We start from the raw sequence: 17,090 nt of genomic DNA, 5'->3' as shown, positions 1-17,090 counted from the left end.
GTAGCTACAGTTGTTTCAATGGTGTCTGTAATGCATAACTATTTTTGGGCCTGTGTTCCACTTTTATTTTTCGCTTTGTCCAGATTTCTTGCTCTAAGGTTGAGAGGTATGGTTCCATACTAAATCAAACGTTGTATTTACCTTGGAAGACTTTTCGGCATAATTATGAAAAACATAGCCTTTGTAATATCTCTGCTTATTGCCAATATAAACTGCCATGTAACCTTGCAAATAACCTTCTTATTAAGCTACTTTACTTCTTTTGGAATTGACAGGTATGATTCATCTGCTCGGACATAATCATAGAGTGCTAATGTGAGTTTGATTTCTTGCAGGAGTCTATGGTTTACATAATCACAATAACCTTTTGTGTTTCTGGGTGTGTAATCAATTTAACAGTTTTAAAGATGTTTTCCAAAAATAAATAAATATAGAATAAATAAATAATTCTCTCTACACTTTGAGCTATTGACAAAGTCTGGGAATTTGTTTTTTTTTCAAAAGCGAAGGTCAGCATTACAGCTCAGTAAATTGTCAAGTCTGTGAGTAACTTCTGCACAAATTAAAATGTCTGAATGTCAAATGACTTTAGATTGGAGGGAAGTTTATTTTTATTTATTTTATTTTACATTTGTTTACCAGGAAAGTCTGACTGGACGCAGGTCCATTTTCAGCGGAGGCCCTGGGAGAAAAGCTCCAAAAATAACACAAAACAATATAATACAATACATGAGAGAGAGAGACAGCAAATTATAGATGTAGTACTAATACAATATGGCAGAGATTGCATCTCGTAACAGTGAGAATCATTGAGGTACAGAATAAACTTAAAAACATTTTTTTTTTACAGTTATAATTACAGCAAGGCAAATATCAATGAGTTACGTGTTTAGGAGAAAGCTGTTTATACATAGCTGAAGCTCTGAAACAATCTTTTGGTATGGATTAACCTGGGGATTGACACAAGTTATATATTTACAACAGTATGTAGCATTATATTTTATGGTTTTCTTATTGATTTACTTTTTGCCGAGCAGTTGTTTGTTGATTTATTGATGGTCCTTTTGGTGGTGGGAAATTACATGGATGAATTCATCTCTATTAGGATTTTTTTTTCAGATATTTTGACTTCCAGACAATTTCATTCAGTGAGTGGGTGTCAGGTGATTACTGAGATTGCCTATTTTACAAGTAGGGGCTTTTTTGTGTGTGTGTGTGTGTGTGTGTGTGTGTGTGTGTGTGTGTCTGTGTGTGTGTGTGTGTGTGTGTGTGTGTGTGTTTGTGTAAGAGAGAGAGATTTAATATGTATACTGAATATAATTTTGCAAATGGAATTCTTAGTTAAACATGCCCCTCTTTTTGGGCAACTAGACTTAAGTAACCAATATTAGATCTTAGCCATCCAGCTGGGAAAGGTTAGTATGTGGATTTTCCATCTGGTTTGATGAAGGCTATGCTACCTACCCAAGGATTACATTTATGGCTATCCATCCAGCCATCGTGTTGCTGAACTACATTGTTTGATAATGAGAGTAGCTTTTTACAGAAGTTGAAGGTTTTTGTGTCAAGAACCTGTCCATAAAAACTGGCTTGTTTATGTTGCAGTGAAGGCTGTGGTCTTTGTAGTGAGTGTTTTAAGTATAACCAGTATTTCTGAGGTAGAGGAAGTCTCTTAAGGCAGGATCTTTCTTAGCCTGGAAAGCAAGCCAATGATGAAATTTATAGGGGTCAGTGAGAGACAGAGGAAAGCAAGAAGCTTTTTAGTCTGTTTGGATAACTACGTGAACTTAGTCCTTTGAACTTTTTTGTCAGAAATGGTTGTAGTCTTTCTTTTGGCAGGGTGTTTTGCTGAGGCACATGCCAAAAGGGGCATTGCACTCAATAATTTCTCTTGTAAAGGAAGAATACAGGGATGTTATGACCTCCTTGTCCCTGGATGAGATACCCTTACTAATGAAGTGGGCCATATAAAAAGTTTTCCTTACAACGGAGACAATGTGGTGGTCAAAATTCAGGCTTCTATCAACCTGGGTGCCCAAGTACCATACGACTTATTGCGTGATTACAACGTTGTTATTAATGTGATAATTTGTGGGGACATCACTCTCCTCAAAGGGGATGATGATGCATTTTTTGGCATTTAGCTTGAGGCCGTATTTCCAGCACCAGTTATTTGTTTGGGTGAGACCCTCTTGTAGCTTATTCAGAATAGTTTTATTAAGTCAGTAATATGAATTCTTTACTTTATTGCCAATTTGTTGGGTTATTTTTGTGGATTATAGTATTGTAGGACTGTTGATGTTGACATTTTACATAGTTGGACTGCTGGAATGGTTTTCCCAGTGAGAAATGCTAGTGCTGTAGTGAATATATGTTTATTTGTAAAAAAAAAAAAAATATATATATATATATATATATATATATATATATATATATATATATATATAGATATTAACTAAGATGTTAGAGTTAACTGTTAGATTAGAAATTAGAATTAGAATGAGAATTAGAATTTTAAGGGAAATATTAGGCATTTATTATATTTATTAATTGTTCAAATGCACCTACAGTACAGCCAGGAGGTCGACTGTGGTCTTCAGGAGAAACGAAAAAGTTAACTATATGATATATTTTATATGCGGCCCTAAGACCATTTCTGTTCACTCAATGCAGCCCTAGCAAGCCAAAAGGTTGGACACCCCCATTCTAAGTATTAATAATTTGTCTAAATGAGAATATTACTAATTTGTCATTTGATCTGACCAGAAATGAGGCTACTATAAGAGTAGTGCAAGCAATGCAATTTTGCTGATGAGGATGTCTAGGAGATTTTGACTCTTTGGTGGCTGGTTAATTCTTTACAAATGTTGTCAACATTTACTAAGTCTGGGAAACTTTAGGCATGCCCAACCTTTATGGTGTAGGTGCACCACTTAATTGATGGGTGGCTAAATCATCCATCCCAAGAGTATTTTTATTTATGGGTAGTTCAGAAAGTTCATTTAGAAATAATTTGCGTCCTCCCAGAAAGATGAAAGGTGACTTAGCAGGCTGTTAATTCATAATTTGCCTTGTTGAAGGTAATTTGGAATTCAATATGTTCTGTTTGTCAGTAGCTGACAACTACTGATAGCCCCCCCCCCCTAGCTTCCATTAGGTCTGACCATGTAGTAGGCATTAAAACCAGTGAGGAGAAAAGTGTTGTCTTTACAGTGTAACCGTGTCTCTGTAGCATTTCAGCTACGGATGTGTACAAGTTGCTGGAGAGCCTAAAGCCTTGGTAATTTACTGTTAAGAATTTTTGTACTGAGGAGGGCAACCTAGATGTGGTCCAGACTTGCAGCTGCTGCAAACCTTTTTGTTAAGCTGAAATGCTCAGAAAATGGAATTTTCCTAAACGGTAATTAGAGGGCAGCAAGTGCTTTGGCCAATAATCAGAAGTTATGGAATTAAAGAGACAAGCTATCCTGTAGTTATGGAATTAAAGAAGCAGGCTGGCCTGTGGGTAACAAGTTGCTTTGTTGGACATCTTCGGTCAATCTAGCACATATCAGATCTTCATAGAATGACACTAGTTACTTACACATTTATTTAACTCAATTATCTTCTTGAATTTGACCATCAGTCTGAATGAATTTAGGGTCCCACCCAGGGCCAAGTCCTAACTGCTTTTGATACAAGCATTGTGAGCTCCAGTATGAGTGTCTGCACGTGTTTCAGGGTTAAGCACGTCACTTCCTTCATACCTGCATGATCGACCACCAGGTTACAGTCATATTTGTCATATGTGAAGGCACTGGAAAGGCAGCTGTCATTGTATCTCTGTCCATCCTACAGGGTGCAGAGTCAGTGTGCCTGATAATGGTATCATCAACTGCAAGGACATTCCTATTTGGATGTGCAGATTTTGCTGCCTGCTGACTCTTTGATTTATGTGAGTAGAGTGTAGGTGATCATTGCTGTTTTTTGGCTCCTGTGTGTAGCATTTGTTGTTTTTGATTCATTCAGTAAACTAATTCAGTACTTGCAATTATTCTTGTTGATAGGGTAGGGTTGTCTTAGTAGATTTCTTCCTAGGTCCTTTAGTCCTAATGTTTGGCAGTTTGGAAAATGATTACTTTAAAAACTGAGTGTATGCTTATTTATTATGATATTGTAGATAGCATGGGTGAGTTTATATATTAGCTACCAACCATCTACTAATGGTGAGTGTGGCCTCTATGCCCCCACTGCCCCCCAGAATTCCTGTTGTGTTGATCCAGTAGTTGTTGATCAATGGTACCTCTACAGAGCAAAGACTTTGCCCAAGATCTGCTTGTAATGCTGCAGAGGACTCTTCACATGTCTTTTTATGTTGTTCTAGGGCTGTGGTGTTTTGGGATATTGTTAAACAAAGATTTCATGTCCCTTCTTTGTTTCCTTTGGATATTAACAAATGACTATATGGGGATTATGGTGCAATGTGGAATTCTAATATTATAATCACTGACTTTTTCCTAGTGTCTGCTTTATATGTTCTTTGGTGTGCCAGGTGTCAAGAACACAAATCGAAAGGTAGAATACCTATGCATGTTTTGATTAAAATGTGTTGTTGGTTACAAAAAAACAGTCATCCTGCTGTGATTTTACACGTCTTAATTTCCTTTCTGTATAATCTTATTTTCATCTTTGTTTAACTTCCTTTGTATGTTTCAGTGCTCTGTATTAATTGCGTTTTCTGTGTTTTTCTGTTGATGTAATTATATTTGTACTGATTTGACTACTTTAATAAACATGGATTAATCTCTGTATAGTAACTCATATGAAACAAGTAAGAGAAGGGATGAAGATAAATTGTGCTTCAGCATTTCCCAGGTGGGTTAAATTACTGAGGGCAGGAATGCCATATTCAAACAACAATTGTCTCAAATGCAACAACTCATGCAAAATAAACAATATTACAGATTAGCAGTAGATGGAATTGAACTGAAAAAGTATAACTCTGATGTCTTTAGATTCTAAGTAAGGTCAAATCTAGTTACAGCTGTTCAATCTAGTAGCATAGTGTAGCAGGGAAGTACATCACAAAGCAGGACAGCCAAATAGAGCATCAGGGTCATACTATGTAGAGCAATTTAAAAGCTAAACTTAAAATTCATAACCTGTAAGAAAAACAATGGCACATTTTGCCTGAGGGATAATTTTATGTGGCAGGCTTAATTGTGTTAACATTAATATAATATTCAGTTAAAATGCACCTTAAACAAAAAACATTACAGCCAGTATGTATGGCAGTACTGTAAAAGAACATAAGGTCATTTTAAATCATAGCAGAATCTCTAAAGGAGCATCAACTAAAAGAAAAAAAGAACTAATCATCGCAGGTGATGCAGCAGAGTATGGCTTAACATACACACACAAACTGCCAAACAAATGCAAACTAATAATGTGGAGTCCTGCAGAGTATTTACATCTTTACATAGAAACTATTGCTTATTACCTCGGGTTTGTCTTGTTGAGTCATGCACTAGTATTCTATTTTTTGTGTAGTATATGTACATATATATTTTTATGATTATCTTATTGTATTTATTGTTTTACCTCATTGAAGACAACTCTCAGAATGTATCACTGTTGCTTTAAAAAAATGCATTATGCAAATCTATCTGATCTCAAAAATTGATTAACCTGGATTTCTAAAACTGTTACTTAAGCTTTTTTTCACAACTTAAGACTAATGATTCTTCCTGAAACTTTGCAAACTGTCAATCTTTCTAATACCTCCTGGAATAATATTCCAGAAAGCAGATGAAATGTTTTCTTGTAATAGCTAAATTAGTGATGGGCTGGATGGCTGAAGTAACTACTGTGTTCCTTAGCGAGCTAGTTTTTTTTTTCTTTCTCACAATTAGTAGCTGACATTAAATAAATTAAATATGAGTGAGGTCATCAACAGTGTGGCTGACACTGACACTGGAAATCATTTTCCCTCATTTGCCCTCACTCAGGAATGCACAACGGTGTTCTCTTTTATTAGCAATGTTATAAAGTGCAGTATTTTATTTCCTGCATACTAGGAACGGAAAATATTTGGGGTAGAAAGTAGTGCTATAATGGCACACCATACTTTAGTTTGGTAAGAAGTGCATTGAACGACTTGACTTGTCTAGCTTCAGTAGTAAGTAAATGTGATATTTTTTGAGACCATGAGTTGAGTTAACATATTGTTGGATTGTGACACTGTGTGTGTGAGCCAAAGGAATGATTTTTGTCTAATAAACTTCCCAAGTTCCTTTGCTGAGCTTTAGATTGCAGACATTTAACTGTCATCGATAATAATGATGCTGTGTTTAATTTTTTTGTCTTTGGATTGTCGCAAATATCACATAAGCTGTTTCGGATGCAAAGCCATTTGAATTTGTTGTTGTTAACCACTTGTATTATCAACTTGAAGATTTACCCAGTAGAAGATTGTCTTTCTTTATACATGTAGTTTAGGCATCACTGTACATGCAGCAACAGAAATGTTGCCTTTTCTGGTGAAATATTTATGATTTCTTTTTTACTTATAATGATAAATTATTGCACATTTGTTCAGGGTATCAGCTTCACCCTGCATTTTGAGAAGCTGTTATAAAGCCCAGTTCAGAGTAATCTAGGTATAATCCTAGAATGTGGATAACCAAAGTCTTCAATATTACATTTCAGACCTACGTATGAGACTGTGTCTGTTCCAATATGGCTGTTTACAATAAAAAAAATCTTGTAAGATAATGGACGTGCAAAACACAAGCAAGAATATCATTTTTCCTCTGGAAGTACTTCAAAGCATTTCAGTTTTATTTACCTAGCAGTACAATGCTTCTTAGTATATGAAGTTTAAGTCTCATCTTTAATGTAGTACAGAAATGTTATCATGCTATGAGAAATATTTATGATTTCTCATTTCCGATGTAATGCTAACACAGTAAAGACATGTTCTGGATATTAAATATGCGAGTCTCATTCCGCCTACCTGAGTAAAAAAAACAAAAAAAAAAAAACAAAAAAAAAAAAACCTAATGAAAACTGCCTATATTGCACCTTTACATATCCCTGCTTGCCAGTAGCCATGGAGGACTGTTATTAAGGACTGTCAGTACAGGGTTATATATCTAAAACAGTATGACATTTTCTAATAAAAGTTTTGGACAACAAATCTGGATATTTGTTTACAGGTTGCAGTTAGACTGTGCTTTTAGCTGCAGTGGTACTAAATCAGTTTGATATTTTCTAGCAAGAGTTTTGGATAGTAAATCTGGATTTTCAGGTATAAATTGTAATTTGGTTGCAATTTTATTTTGAATGGTAATAGTAGCATTACACAGCAAATTTTTGAACGACAAGTCACAAGTCCCATTAATGCTTTCTCTTTTTTTATGTAGATTCACTTTGAATGGTGGGAATGTTATTTTCAGGGACTATGAAATTGTATTTTTAATTCCTGTGTTATAAAACTGGAATGGATTTATGATGTTATTAATTAAATATTTGCCACTTCTGTGAAATGAAATTAAAATTGAAAATGTTTGATGTGAACTGAATCTAAACTGAAGACATTTACATTAGTGAGGCTATGAAACTCTAATAACATATTAACCACCTGCAAGCCAAAATATGAGTTGTATCTTCACTGTGTTACAAAACACAATACATTTCAACTTCAACTCTTTTCACATATTGTGTCACTGGAATGTCTCTCCTCAAATGGTATTTAAGCAATAATCCACTAGTGTATATAGGTATATTGGGATTTACCAAGAGTTGGTGTGGTTTGATCATGAAGGCGAAGCCTGAGTGCTTAAACTAAGCCAACCATGGATAAATCCTGATATACCCTTAAACAGGAGTAGATTATTGCTTTTACACAAGGACATTATTTAAAGAAGTTTATCTTTCTTAAATAATGTCTTCGTACAGCTGCACTTCGCTCTTCTTCCATGTTGTATTTGTGGGCAGATATACTGTGCATGCGTATGGGACTTCATCCCACTCTTGTACAGTATATCAGTGCAATGCAGGAGAAGCAACAGAGAAAAGAGAATATCCATTTTTTTAAAAAAAGTCAGGATATTATGAGACACTATACAGAAATATAAGGAAACGTAGGTATGTTTCTGTAGTTTTGCAGAACATACCTGATTTTTTTTTCATATTTTGTTATCCCCAAAATATGTCATTCAAAACTCTGGCTGTTCAATAGTACTTCAGTGGGTTCAGTTGCCAGACGTTTTTCTATGGGTATATGCATGATTTATAACGGGCATGCTGGTTAGACCATCTAGTCAGTATTCTCATTTGTGAATAGCAATGAGCAGTCATTGTATAAATGGTGTTCTGAAAGAATTAATGGTGTTAGATTTTGTTCCATTTCTGTATTCACATGTATGACAAAGTCAGTTATCTATGCATTATCTTGCCCCTGCAATTTGTTCTATATAGGGGAAACTAAAAGGTGATTTATTACAGCTTCAGGAGCATATTAGGGACATTCAAAATAATGTTATGAGTCCTATAGCTTCACATTTTTTACTAGTCATAGACGTGATTTTTTGTCACTAAGAGCTTGTATTTTGGAACAGATTTTAGAGACTGATGAGGGGGTAGTAAAAAAAAAGCTGTTATATAAAGAAACATTGCATATTTTAAAGTTGAATACACTTTCTCCAGTGGGTTTAAATAATGATTGTAACTGGAGGGTGTTTCCTTAATAAGTTTTATTTTTTTATAAATGACTAATTCATTAGATTATTGTTTAATTAATTGTATTTAATTGTATATATATATATATGTATGTTTTTTGGTGAATAGTTTGTTACTCCATGAAGGCTGGTTTAAGCCGAGGCCCAAGAGTGTTATTAAACTGTTTAAAACCAGATTTGTGGCATCTTTTTGCTGGCCTGTGTAGTTTGGTGTATTGTATAAATGATCTTTGACTCCGAGGAAGTCAATATAAATATAAAACCAACACTGATATACTTCATGTTTTAGCTCTCATACACATACTCTGTCCTCCCAATTAGTTATGTCAGTGATTTGATACCGCCCATAACTGCCCTTTACCATCACACATGCTGTGTAAAGCCCAAATGGTAGCTTCATTCTGTGTGTCCATCTGTTGTTTTGGTGAGCAGAAAATGTAAATGCAATCCTTTTGTAATGTCGTTTAACTTTTTGCTTATAGACATACTCTGTCCCAATGAAAATCCATATCAGTCATCATTCATCACTTACCATATAACAGCCTGGTGTATCTTCCACAGGAATCACCCAAGGAAAACCATCACTAGCTCAAAAAATCAAATCAAGGGCAGCACATGGGTGCAACTATTAACACTGTTGCCTCACAACAAGAGGTTCTCCAGTTCAGTTCTCGGCTGGGGTGCATGCTGTGCGGAGATTGCATGTTCTCCCTGCGTTCAGGTGGATTTCTTCTGGGTACTCCATTTTCCTCCCAGAATCGCAAAACATACTTCTGGAGCATTTCTCCCGAGGCCTCCGCTGAAAATAAGCTCTGTTCTAGTCGGACTAGGATAATATGTAAAGAAAGCCTATTTCAGAAATGAGAATATGTATATTGTGTTATGTAATTGTGCCAGCTGTTATTATTGGAGGTACTTGGGTTTTCCACTGCCAATAATTAGGTGAATATGTTCAAAGACTATAGGAATATTTATAGCATAGAAGCCTAAGCATAGATCACACCTCAGGAGCCTATACAAGACTATGTAAAGGGATATGGCTTTTAGTTTGTCAGAGTAGCTAAGGGTACTAAGACTTCAGATCTTTTTGATGAGGAAATATTGAGATTGCTAGAGATGGTTTAACTTCTTAGCAAGGATAATGCTGATAGTGGAATTATATTTAATGACAAGCTTAATAAAAGATTAATATGGGACTGTGTCTTCTTTGGGCCATAAGGAAATGCTGTGAAGGAGAAGTTGTGCTAAGTAGGAGGATTTTCTAACCATGACACAAAAGTGATTGCAAAAGAAGAATTTTTTTAATCAACATAGATACCCAAGCCCCTGATATCTGGTCATATTTAAGTGCAATGTTATCTGTTTAGGTGGGGGAGTTGATGCTATTTTTAAAAAAGAGATTTGTGCAGCATTTCTTAGTGGTTAGAGCAATTCTATGACTAACAGATCATGCATTTATTTGTTTCGATCCTTGAGGCAAACTTTGAGCATCAAAATAGGATTTGACAACCTCACCCAGTTTGCAATCATCAACAAACATGGTTAGCAATAATACATTTATATCAGCTTTTGTGTCACAGAATTGTATGCCAAAGAGGAGGGGGCTAAGCCAGAGTCCTGTAGAACATCACTTCCAATGTTTTCCTGTCTAGGACAAATGTAAATTGACCTTAATGCAGGGATTTATCAGATAGCCAGCCAGTTAATTTTGATTTGGGAGAGTCTGTCAATAAGCTCTGTATGAGGGCCAGTATCAAAGACCTTGACAAGGTCCAGGTAAGCAGAACTGACCATATGTTCTTACTCTATGGCCTTTGTAACTTTTCAAAGAACTCAAATACATTGAGTAGGCAAGACTACATTTTCAAAGCTGAACTGGTATGTATCCATGAATGTAAGCTATATTATTGTTTATTAGCATCAGTAATGTTCCATAGCTTTCCAAATTATTCTAGTGAGACTAATATGTTTGTAATTCCCAGGGTTAGTACAAGTAACTCCTTTATATAAGAGCATCACCACAGGTGTTCTTCACATCTTAGAGATGGAGCCAATGCAGAGAATCAGGCTGAAGAGATGATAGAGAGGATTTGATAGGTGGCAGTAATATTTCTCAGCAGACACCCAGGAACATTGTCAGCAGGCATGGAACTGGTGTTCTAATCTTGGAAAATGATAAAAGGATGCTATCCAGTGTAATTTCTGTAGGAAAATTTTGAGGATAAATAGAATACAGTTTGAAAAGAATTTGTCCACAGATATATTTTCAATATTTATTAGATTAGAGAAAGAGGTGCTATATGTTCACTGTAGAAATGACTAATTTTATGTTTCCTAATAGAGCCAGAAAGGCCTTCTGGTTATGTTTTGAATTGTTTGCAACACTAAATTTATTGTCAGGCTTATACTTCCTAATGGAAACCTTAACAAACGTATGTATCCATTTTAGATCCATTTTATAATGATGTAGTGAATATGTTTTATATAAGAGTTTGTTGATGTGGGAGTTTCACCATACTGCTTAAGTTTTAAATGTGCTATTACACTTGTATGGGATGAGTATGGACATGTCAATATTTCTTTGTAAGTGTGTATAAAATTCAGAAGAGTAGACTGGGATACAAACATTGGTAGCAAGCTATACCATATGAGATTATCAATAAATCTGGCAAGACATACTTTCAAAGGTAGTTGCTTCGAGTGTACTCCCTTGTAATTCAAAATGTAAAAAATGCACTCATGGTTTGCCTTCTGTAGAATCAAGCTGTTATAAGGCATCTTTTGCATTATTTGTTTACATTTTCACTGTAGACTGGTATTTCAGGTTAACAAACTGTGTTACTTGGTTTTCTAAATGACTACATTCTGGAAAGTTGGAGGTGGGGCAGTGTTGAAAATGTGACCTTAGTCTTGGAGAGATCATCACTGAAACTGCTGTCAGGTCTACCAGTTCAAAGCAAAAGGCCTCAGAAATGGCATGGTGATGCACACACTATCAGAAACATAAAAACAAGTTTACTTTTGTATCACTGCTACAGATACAGAAATTAAAATGTTATAAAAATCTAAGTCTTGGATGCTAGTTTTGCATTTGACAGCCACAACTATAACACTCTTTATGTGCATATACATGACTTTGTAAGGAGGTGCACGTGCATCCAAAAGCAATTGCACCTGCACAGATACATGCAGACATACAGACACACATGCACATGTTTCTGTATGTGTGTGTGTGTGTGTGTGTGTGTGTGTGTGTGTGTGTGTGTGTGTGTGTGTGTGTGTGTGTGTCTACTTTGGATAATTGAAACCCCACTTATCCGACATTTAAAATGCTGAGATGAAAGCACTGAAAATCCACTTAAATGAACACTTACAACACCAACAAAAAACTACAGGTAAGTAACCACTTGTCTACCATGGTGAACTTTGCCCCTTTCCCCACTGCAATGTGATCTCAGAGTTGGAATATTTAGTTAAGGGGGTGTGGGGGGGGACAGTCCCCCACATAGTAGGTGTGGGGGGCTGAAGCCCCCACCATGGGTGGGTTTCATGTGGCTTAGTTTTCGTGTTTTGTTGTGGTGTGGCCAAATGGTTACTTAGACTTTTTGTCAGTGATGTAAGTGTTCATTTAAGTGGATTTTCAGTGCTTTCATCTGGGCATTTTAAAAGTCAGGTAAGTGGTGTTTCGATTATCTGAAGTAGACCTGTGTGTGTGTTTGTGTGTGTGTGTGTGTGTGTGTGTGTGTGTGTGTGTGTGTGTGTGTGTGTGTGTGTGTGTGTGTGTGTGGATATACAGTATATATATATATATATATATATATATATATATATATATATATATATATATGGTTCCCTATTAGAAGCCTGAAACACTATAAGCCTGAAAGTCAAAATCCTGAAAACTATAGACTGAAAATGCAAAATCTCGAAAGTGCAAAATCCCGAAAGTCAAAATCCTGAAAACACAAAATGGACATACTGACGTCAGTGTGGCTTTGCTATTGTTAGCCCTGTGGTGTTAGGTCATGCGTTGGGTCCAGGTAAGTGTGCGGTTGGTTTTATGTTAGGGTTAGGGGCAGTTTAAGTGAGTTAGGGTTAGGGCGCAGGTTAGGCATGTATGCAATAGTGACAAATATTGGGGTTAGGGGCGGTTTAAGTGAGTTAGGGTTAGGGCGCGGGTCAGGTGAGTGTGCGATAGTGACGGACCTTAGGGTTAGGGTTAGGGTCAGGGTCAGTTGGTAGATATTAGTGTCTTTATAGTGACATATTAGCATTATTTGTGTTTTCAGGATTTTGACTTTCGGGATTTTGCACTTTCGAGATTTTGCATTTTCAGTCTATAGTTTTCAGGATTTTGACTTTCAGGCTTATAGTGTTTCAGGCTTCTAATAGGGAACCATATATATATAGTTAGATAGAGATACGGATATCTATATCTGGATATACGTGTGTGTGTGTGTGTGTGTGTGTGTGTGTGTGTGTGTGTGTGTGTTAAATATATATATATATATATATATATATATATATATATATATATATATATATATAGGCACATGGGAGGGGTGGGTGAGGAGAAGGCAAATCTGAATGAAGAGGTCAAATCTTAGGGGCTGCAGCCAACTGGCATAGAGTGTCAGGTGTAGTTTATGATAGAAGAATGCCAAAGAAGCTGAAAAGTAAGGTGTACAAACCAGTTGTTTGACCAGTGCTATTGTATGGCAGAAAAGATGAGACAACTAGAGGTGAGTGAAATGACGTGCCTGAGAAGGGTGGTAGGATGCACACTGTGGGACAAATGAAGAAATGAAGACATTCCAGGAAAAGCCAAAGTAGCTCCAATTGCAGAAAAGACCAAAAAGAACAGATTATGGTGGTATGGACATGTGCAGAAAAGCAGAAGACAATCTGGTGAAGAAGAAGATTTGGGACAGACAGGAAGAAGGTAAGAGGAAACAAGGGCATCCAGCAAAGAGGTGGATAAACTGTGTGAGAGGAGTTCTGCAACAGTCAGGAATGAGTGTTGAAGAAGACAGGGGGTGGCATTGAAACTGAGAGAGATGGCAACAGTTAATATGACAGTCTGACTCCATGTAGTAAATGGGAAGTAGGGAGTCGGTGATGACGATGATGATGATGATGATGATGATGGCGATGATGATGATGATGATATGCACATGCACATACATGATCTCACAAAAAAGGTATAGCACAGTTTATACTTTGCTGTCAAAGCATCCATGAGTTCCATGACAACAGCTCTCAAAAGCTGTTTAGTCTTTAAACTCATGCAGTTAGATATCATTGTATTTTAGACTCAGATTTCTTTACCACAATGTTTTTTTACTGCTGAGTTTGTACATCGTACATTGCACTCAGATGGACATAATAGCTGTCCTTTATGAAAAGCTACATGAGCTTGCAGCATTAGGTGTACACCACTATTTTCCTTGCCATTTTTAAATTAAACTGGTATTTCAAAATACGTTTGCTTCTTCCTATAAATAATGTCTGACATTTAACAGACCTAGAACAATGTTTTTCAGCCTCAAAGCAGCTTTATTCTCCCAATGTAGTGTAGTTTCTGTGAAGATATGCTGTGACCAGGAAACGTGTCAAGCTGATCTGCCAGATGCATGCTTTATTACTTGACCCAACAAATGAACCCTTGTTGATCAATTCTGCTTAAGAACTTTGATGTTAGGATATGTAAACAGGATTTGTGACTGACAGGTTACCTTGGACTCCTGGCCTAGCTACTTCATGTCATTATAGGAAGAGATTTGTACACTAAATATAGACTGCAGCCTGAAGAGATTGCTATGTTATAAATGTTGATATAATATAAGCATTCACTTCTTTATTAAATTGTTAAATGGCTAAGTAATAAAATTATGTTTTCGACAGGAAAGAATTTAAATTTCTTTACTGTCTTCTTTATTGACCTCGATTCATTTTTTCATCTACTGCTGCAGATTGTTTCAGTTAATGTATTGTTCTTTTCATACTATATTTTGGAATGACATCATCTAAGTTTAGACTTTTCCTTAAACTTTGGCAGTTATAGCATTTATATGACCATATTTAAAATGGCATTATAATTCCACTGGAGCAAAAGTCTAAGTTGAAAAAACTGCAAGACTATGCTTGCGAAATGTAGTTTATTTTTCTAGGTTTGATGCTTAGCAATGTTTTAATACTTATATTAATTAGTAGTATTTCAGTATAACAGAATTTAGTGTATCAGTTTCATTATACTTTATTATGAAAGGTACGGATGGATTATTATTCCATATGCAAATTTAAACTGTCCAAATGAGACTCTCCATAAAATATCAAGCCATAGATCCAAGCCCAGCACCTAACTCATTCATAACATAGTTAGAAATCTATCTGTTTAGAGAACTCTGTTTCAAAGTGCTCTGATGTCAGAATTGCGAAGCTCCATTCATCTAATGAAATGTAATTTAATTTGGTTGATTGTCATCAGAATTTTTGCCCGACTTTGCAGTGTGACTAACTTTTGCTCCTACAGGCTGGTAAAGCAGCATATTGTGCTAAAGGTTCTTCATGTCTAAATAGCCATCAGAAAGGCACCGTACAATATATTAGCAATCTATAGAACTCCATCAATGACACAAGAAAGCCATAAGACCTACCTACAGAAACTAGAATCAGTCAGTATTAAACTCAGTACCATTTTCCTGGTTGATGTAAACTATCCAGTTATAGACTGGGAACTTACATCACCACTAGTGCACAAGCACAGACATTTCTGAACTTTGTCAGTATAAATGCCCTGGAAAAATTAGTTGGTATACCCACTGGGGATATCGGGGATAACATATTGGATCTTGTCCTTATTAATATGGGAGCATCTTGCACCATCACTTGCATGTCCTCATCACTTGCTAGGTCTGATGCAGTCTCCTTCAAAATAAAATTAAAACCACATATATTTTTTGTAGATCATAGGGTGTATTGTTCCTATTGTGCCACTGTAGCTAGAGAGCAAGTACATCTAAGTACTGAGTACGTGCAAGAACAGTGCCATTTTGTATAGTCAGCCAGTGTGAATTCAGTAATGAATGGAGATGCACATGCAAGTGTGTTTTTAGCAATGTGTGAATCAGTCAGCTTAAATGCTTGCTTTAATTACAGTTCCTGACATGTTTATCTACAATACAGTAAACATCTTGAACCCGCACACTGCTTCATTGTCTCTTTTGAATGCATGAGACAAGCGACATGGTGCCAGAATGGAATTCGAAGTTGATGCAACTCACAAACCATAAAGCACATGGTTAGAAGTGGAGGAATATACTGGAGTGAACTCGCAAACAGGTCAGTGGTTATTCAAAGGTACTTAAATTCATTTAAATGATTTTTCAGTTGCAGAATGTGTAGCAGAATATTCAAAATGTTCAAAATAGTTAACAAGATAAACAAAATGTCCGAAATTGCAACATTCTCATAAAAGTATTCAAAAAAAAAATAAAAACGTGTTCAGAACAATTTCTGAAATGTTTAAAATGTACGAAAAGGGTAAAACAGTTGCATTTTTTCACAATATACTACTTTTTCACATTAATTAAAACTATTTGAAATGTCCAAAGTTTCTAAAATGTTTACAGTATCAAAGTGAAGCCTTTTCAAAAAGATTGCTGTGCATTTGTGCATAATAACCAGTACCTGGTCTATGTTTATGTTTAAACATATTTTATTGTGATAGCAGAGGGATTTCCCAGACCTGAACTGCTGGTGTTTGACAATAATATTGCTTAGAATTGGCGAGTGTTTGAACAAGAATATGATATTTTCATACAAGCTGCTATTTCTGATGAAGATGCACCTACCAGAGCATTTATGCTTCTTAATTTAGCAGGCTCCGAAGTCATTGGGAGGGAACACTCATTTCTGTATACACCAGCTGTACATGAAGGGGAGGGGAGAACTGCCATATTGTGATACAGACTGAAACATGGGAAGGCCCTGAGTGCTTAAAACATACATTTAGAGAAATGTGTAACCCTGTAATGAATATTACAATGGACAGTTCATGTTTTATACAAGAAATCAAAAGTCTGGTTAAACTATAGCAGCATGCATTACTAACTTGAGAAATAAAGCTAAAATGTGCACATTTGCTGATTTAGGAGATGTGTTGATAGAGGGCAGACTCGTGTGGTGTTAATAATGATGCAGTGAGAATGATTTTGCTTTGAGATAGTAATTTAATTTTGAGCAAAGCCATAGAGATTTGTCAAATATATGAGCTTACAGTAAACCACACAAATATGCTTACAAATGAGAAAAGCATGCATACAGTATCTACAAGTGTGAATGTTGATAGTGTGCAATAGAAAGCTAAGA

This window comes from Protopterus annectens, chromosome 2.part1 (genome assembly GCF_019279795.1).
Source record: "Protopterus annectens isolate FY-2018-M chromosome 2.part1, PAN1.0, whole genome shotgun sequence".
Taxonomy (NCBI): Eukaryota; Metazoa; Chordata; order Ceratodontiformes; family Protopteridae; genus Protopterus; species Protopterus annectens.
This window is presented reverse-complemented; position numbering follows the sequence as displayed.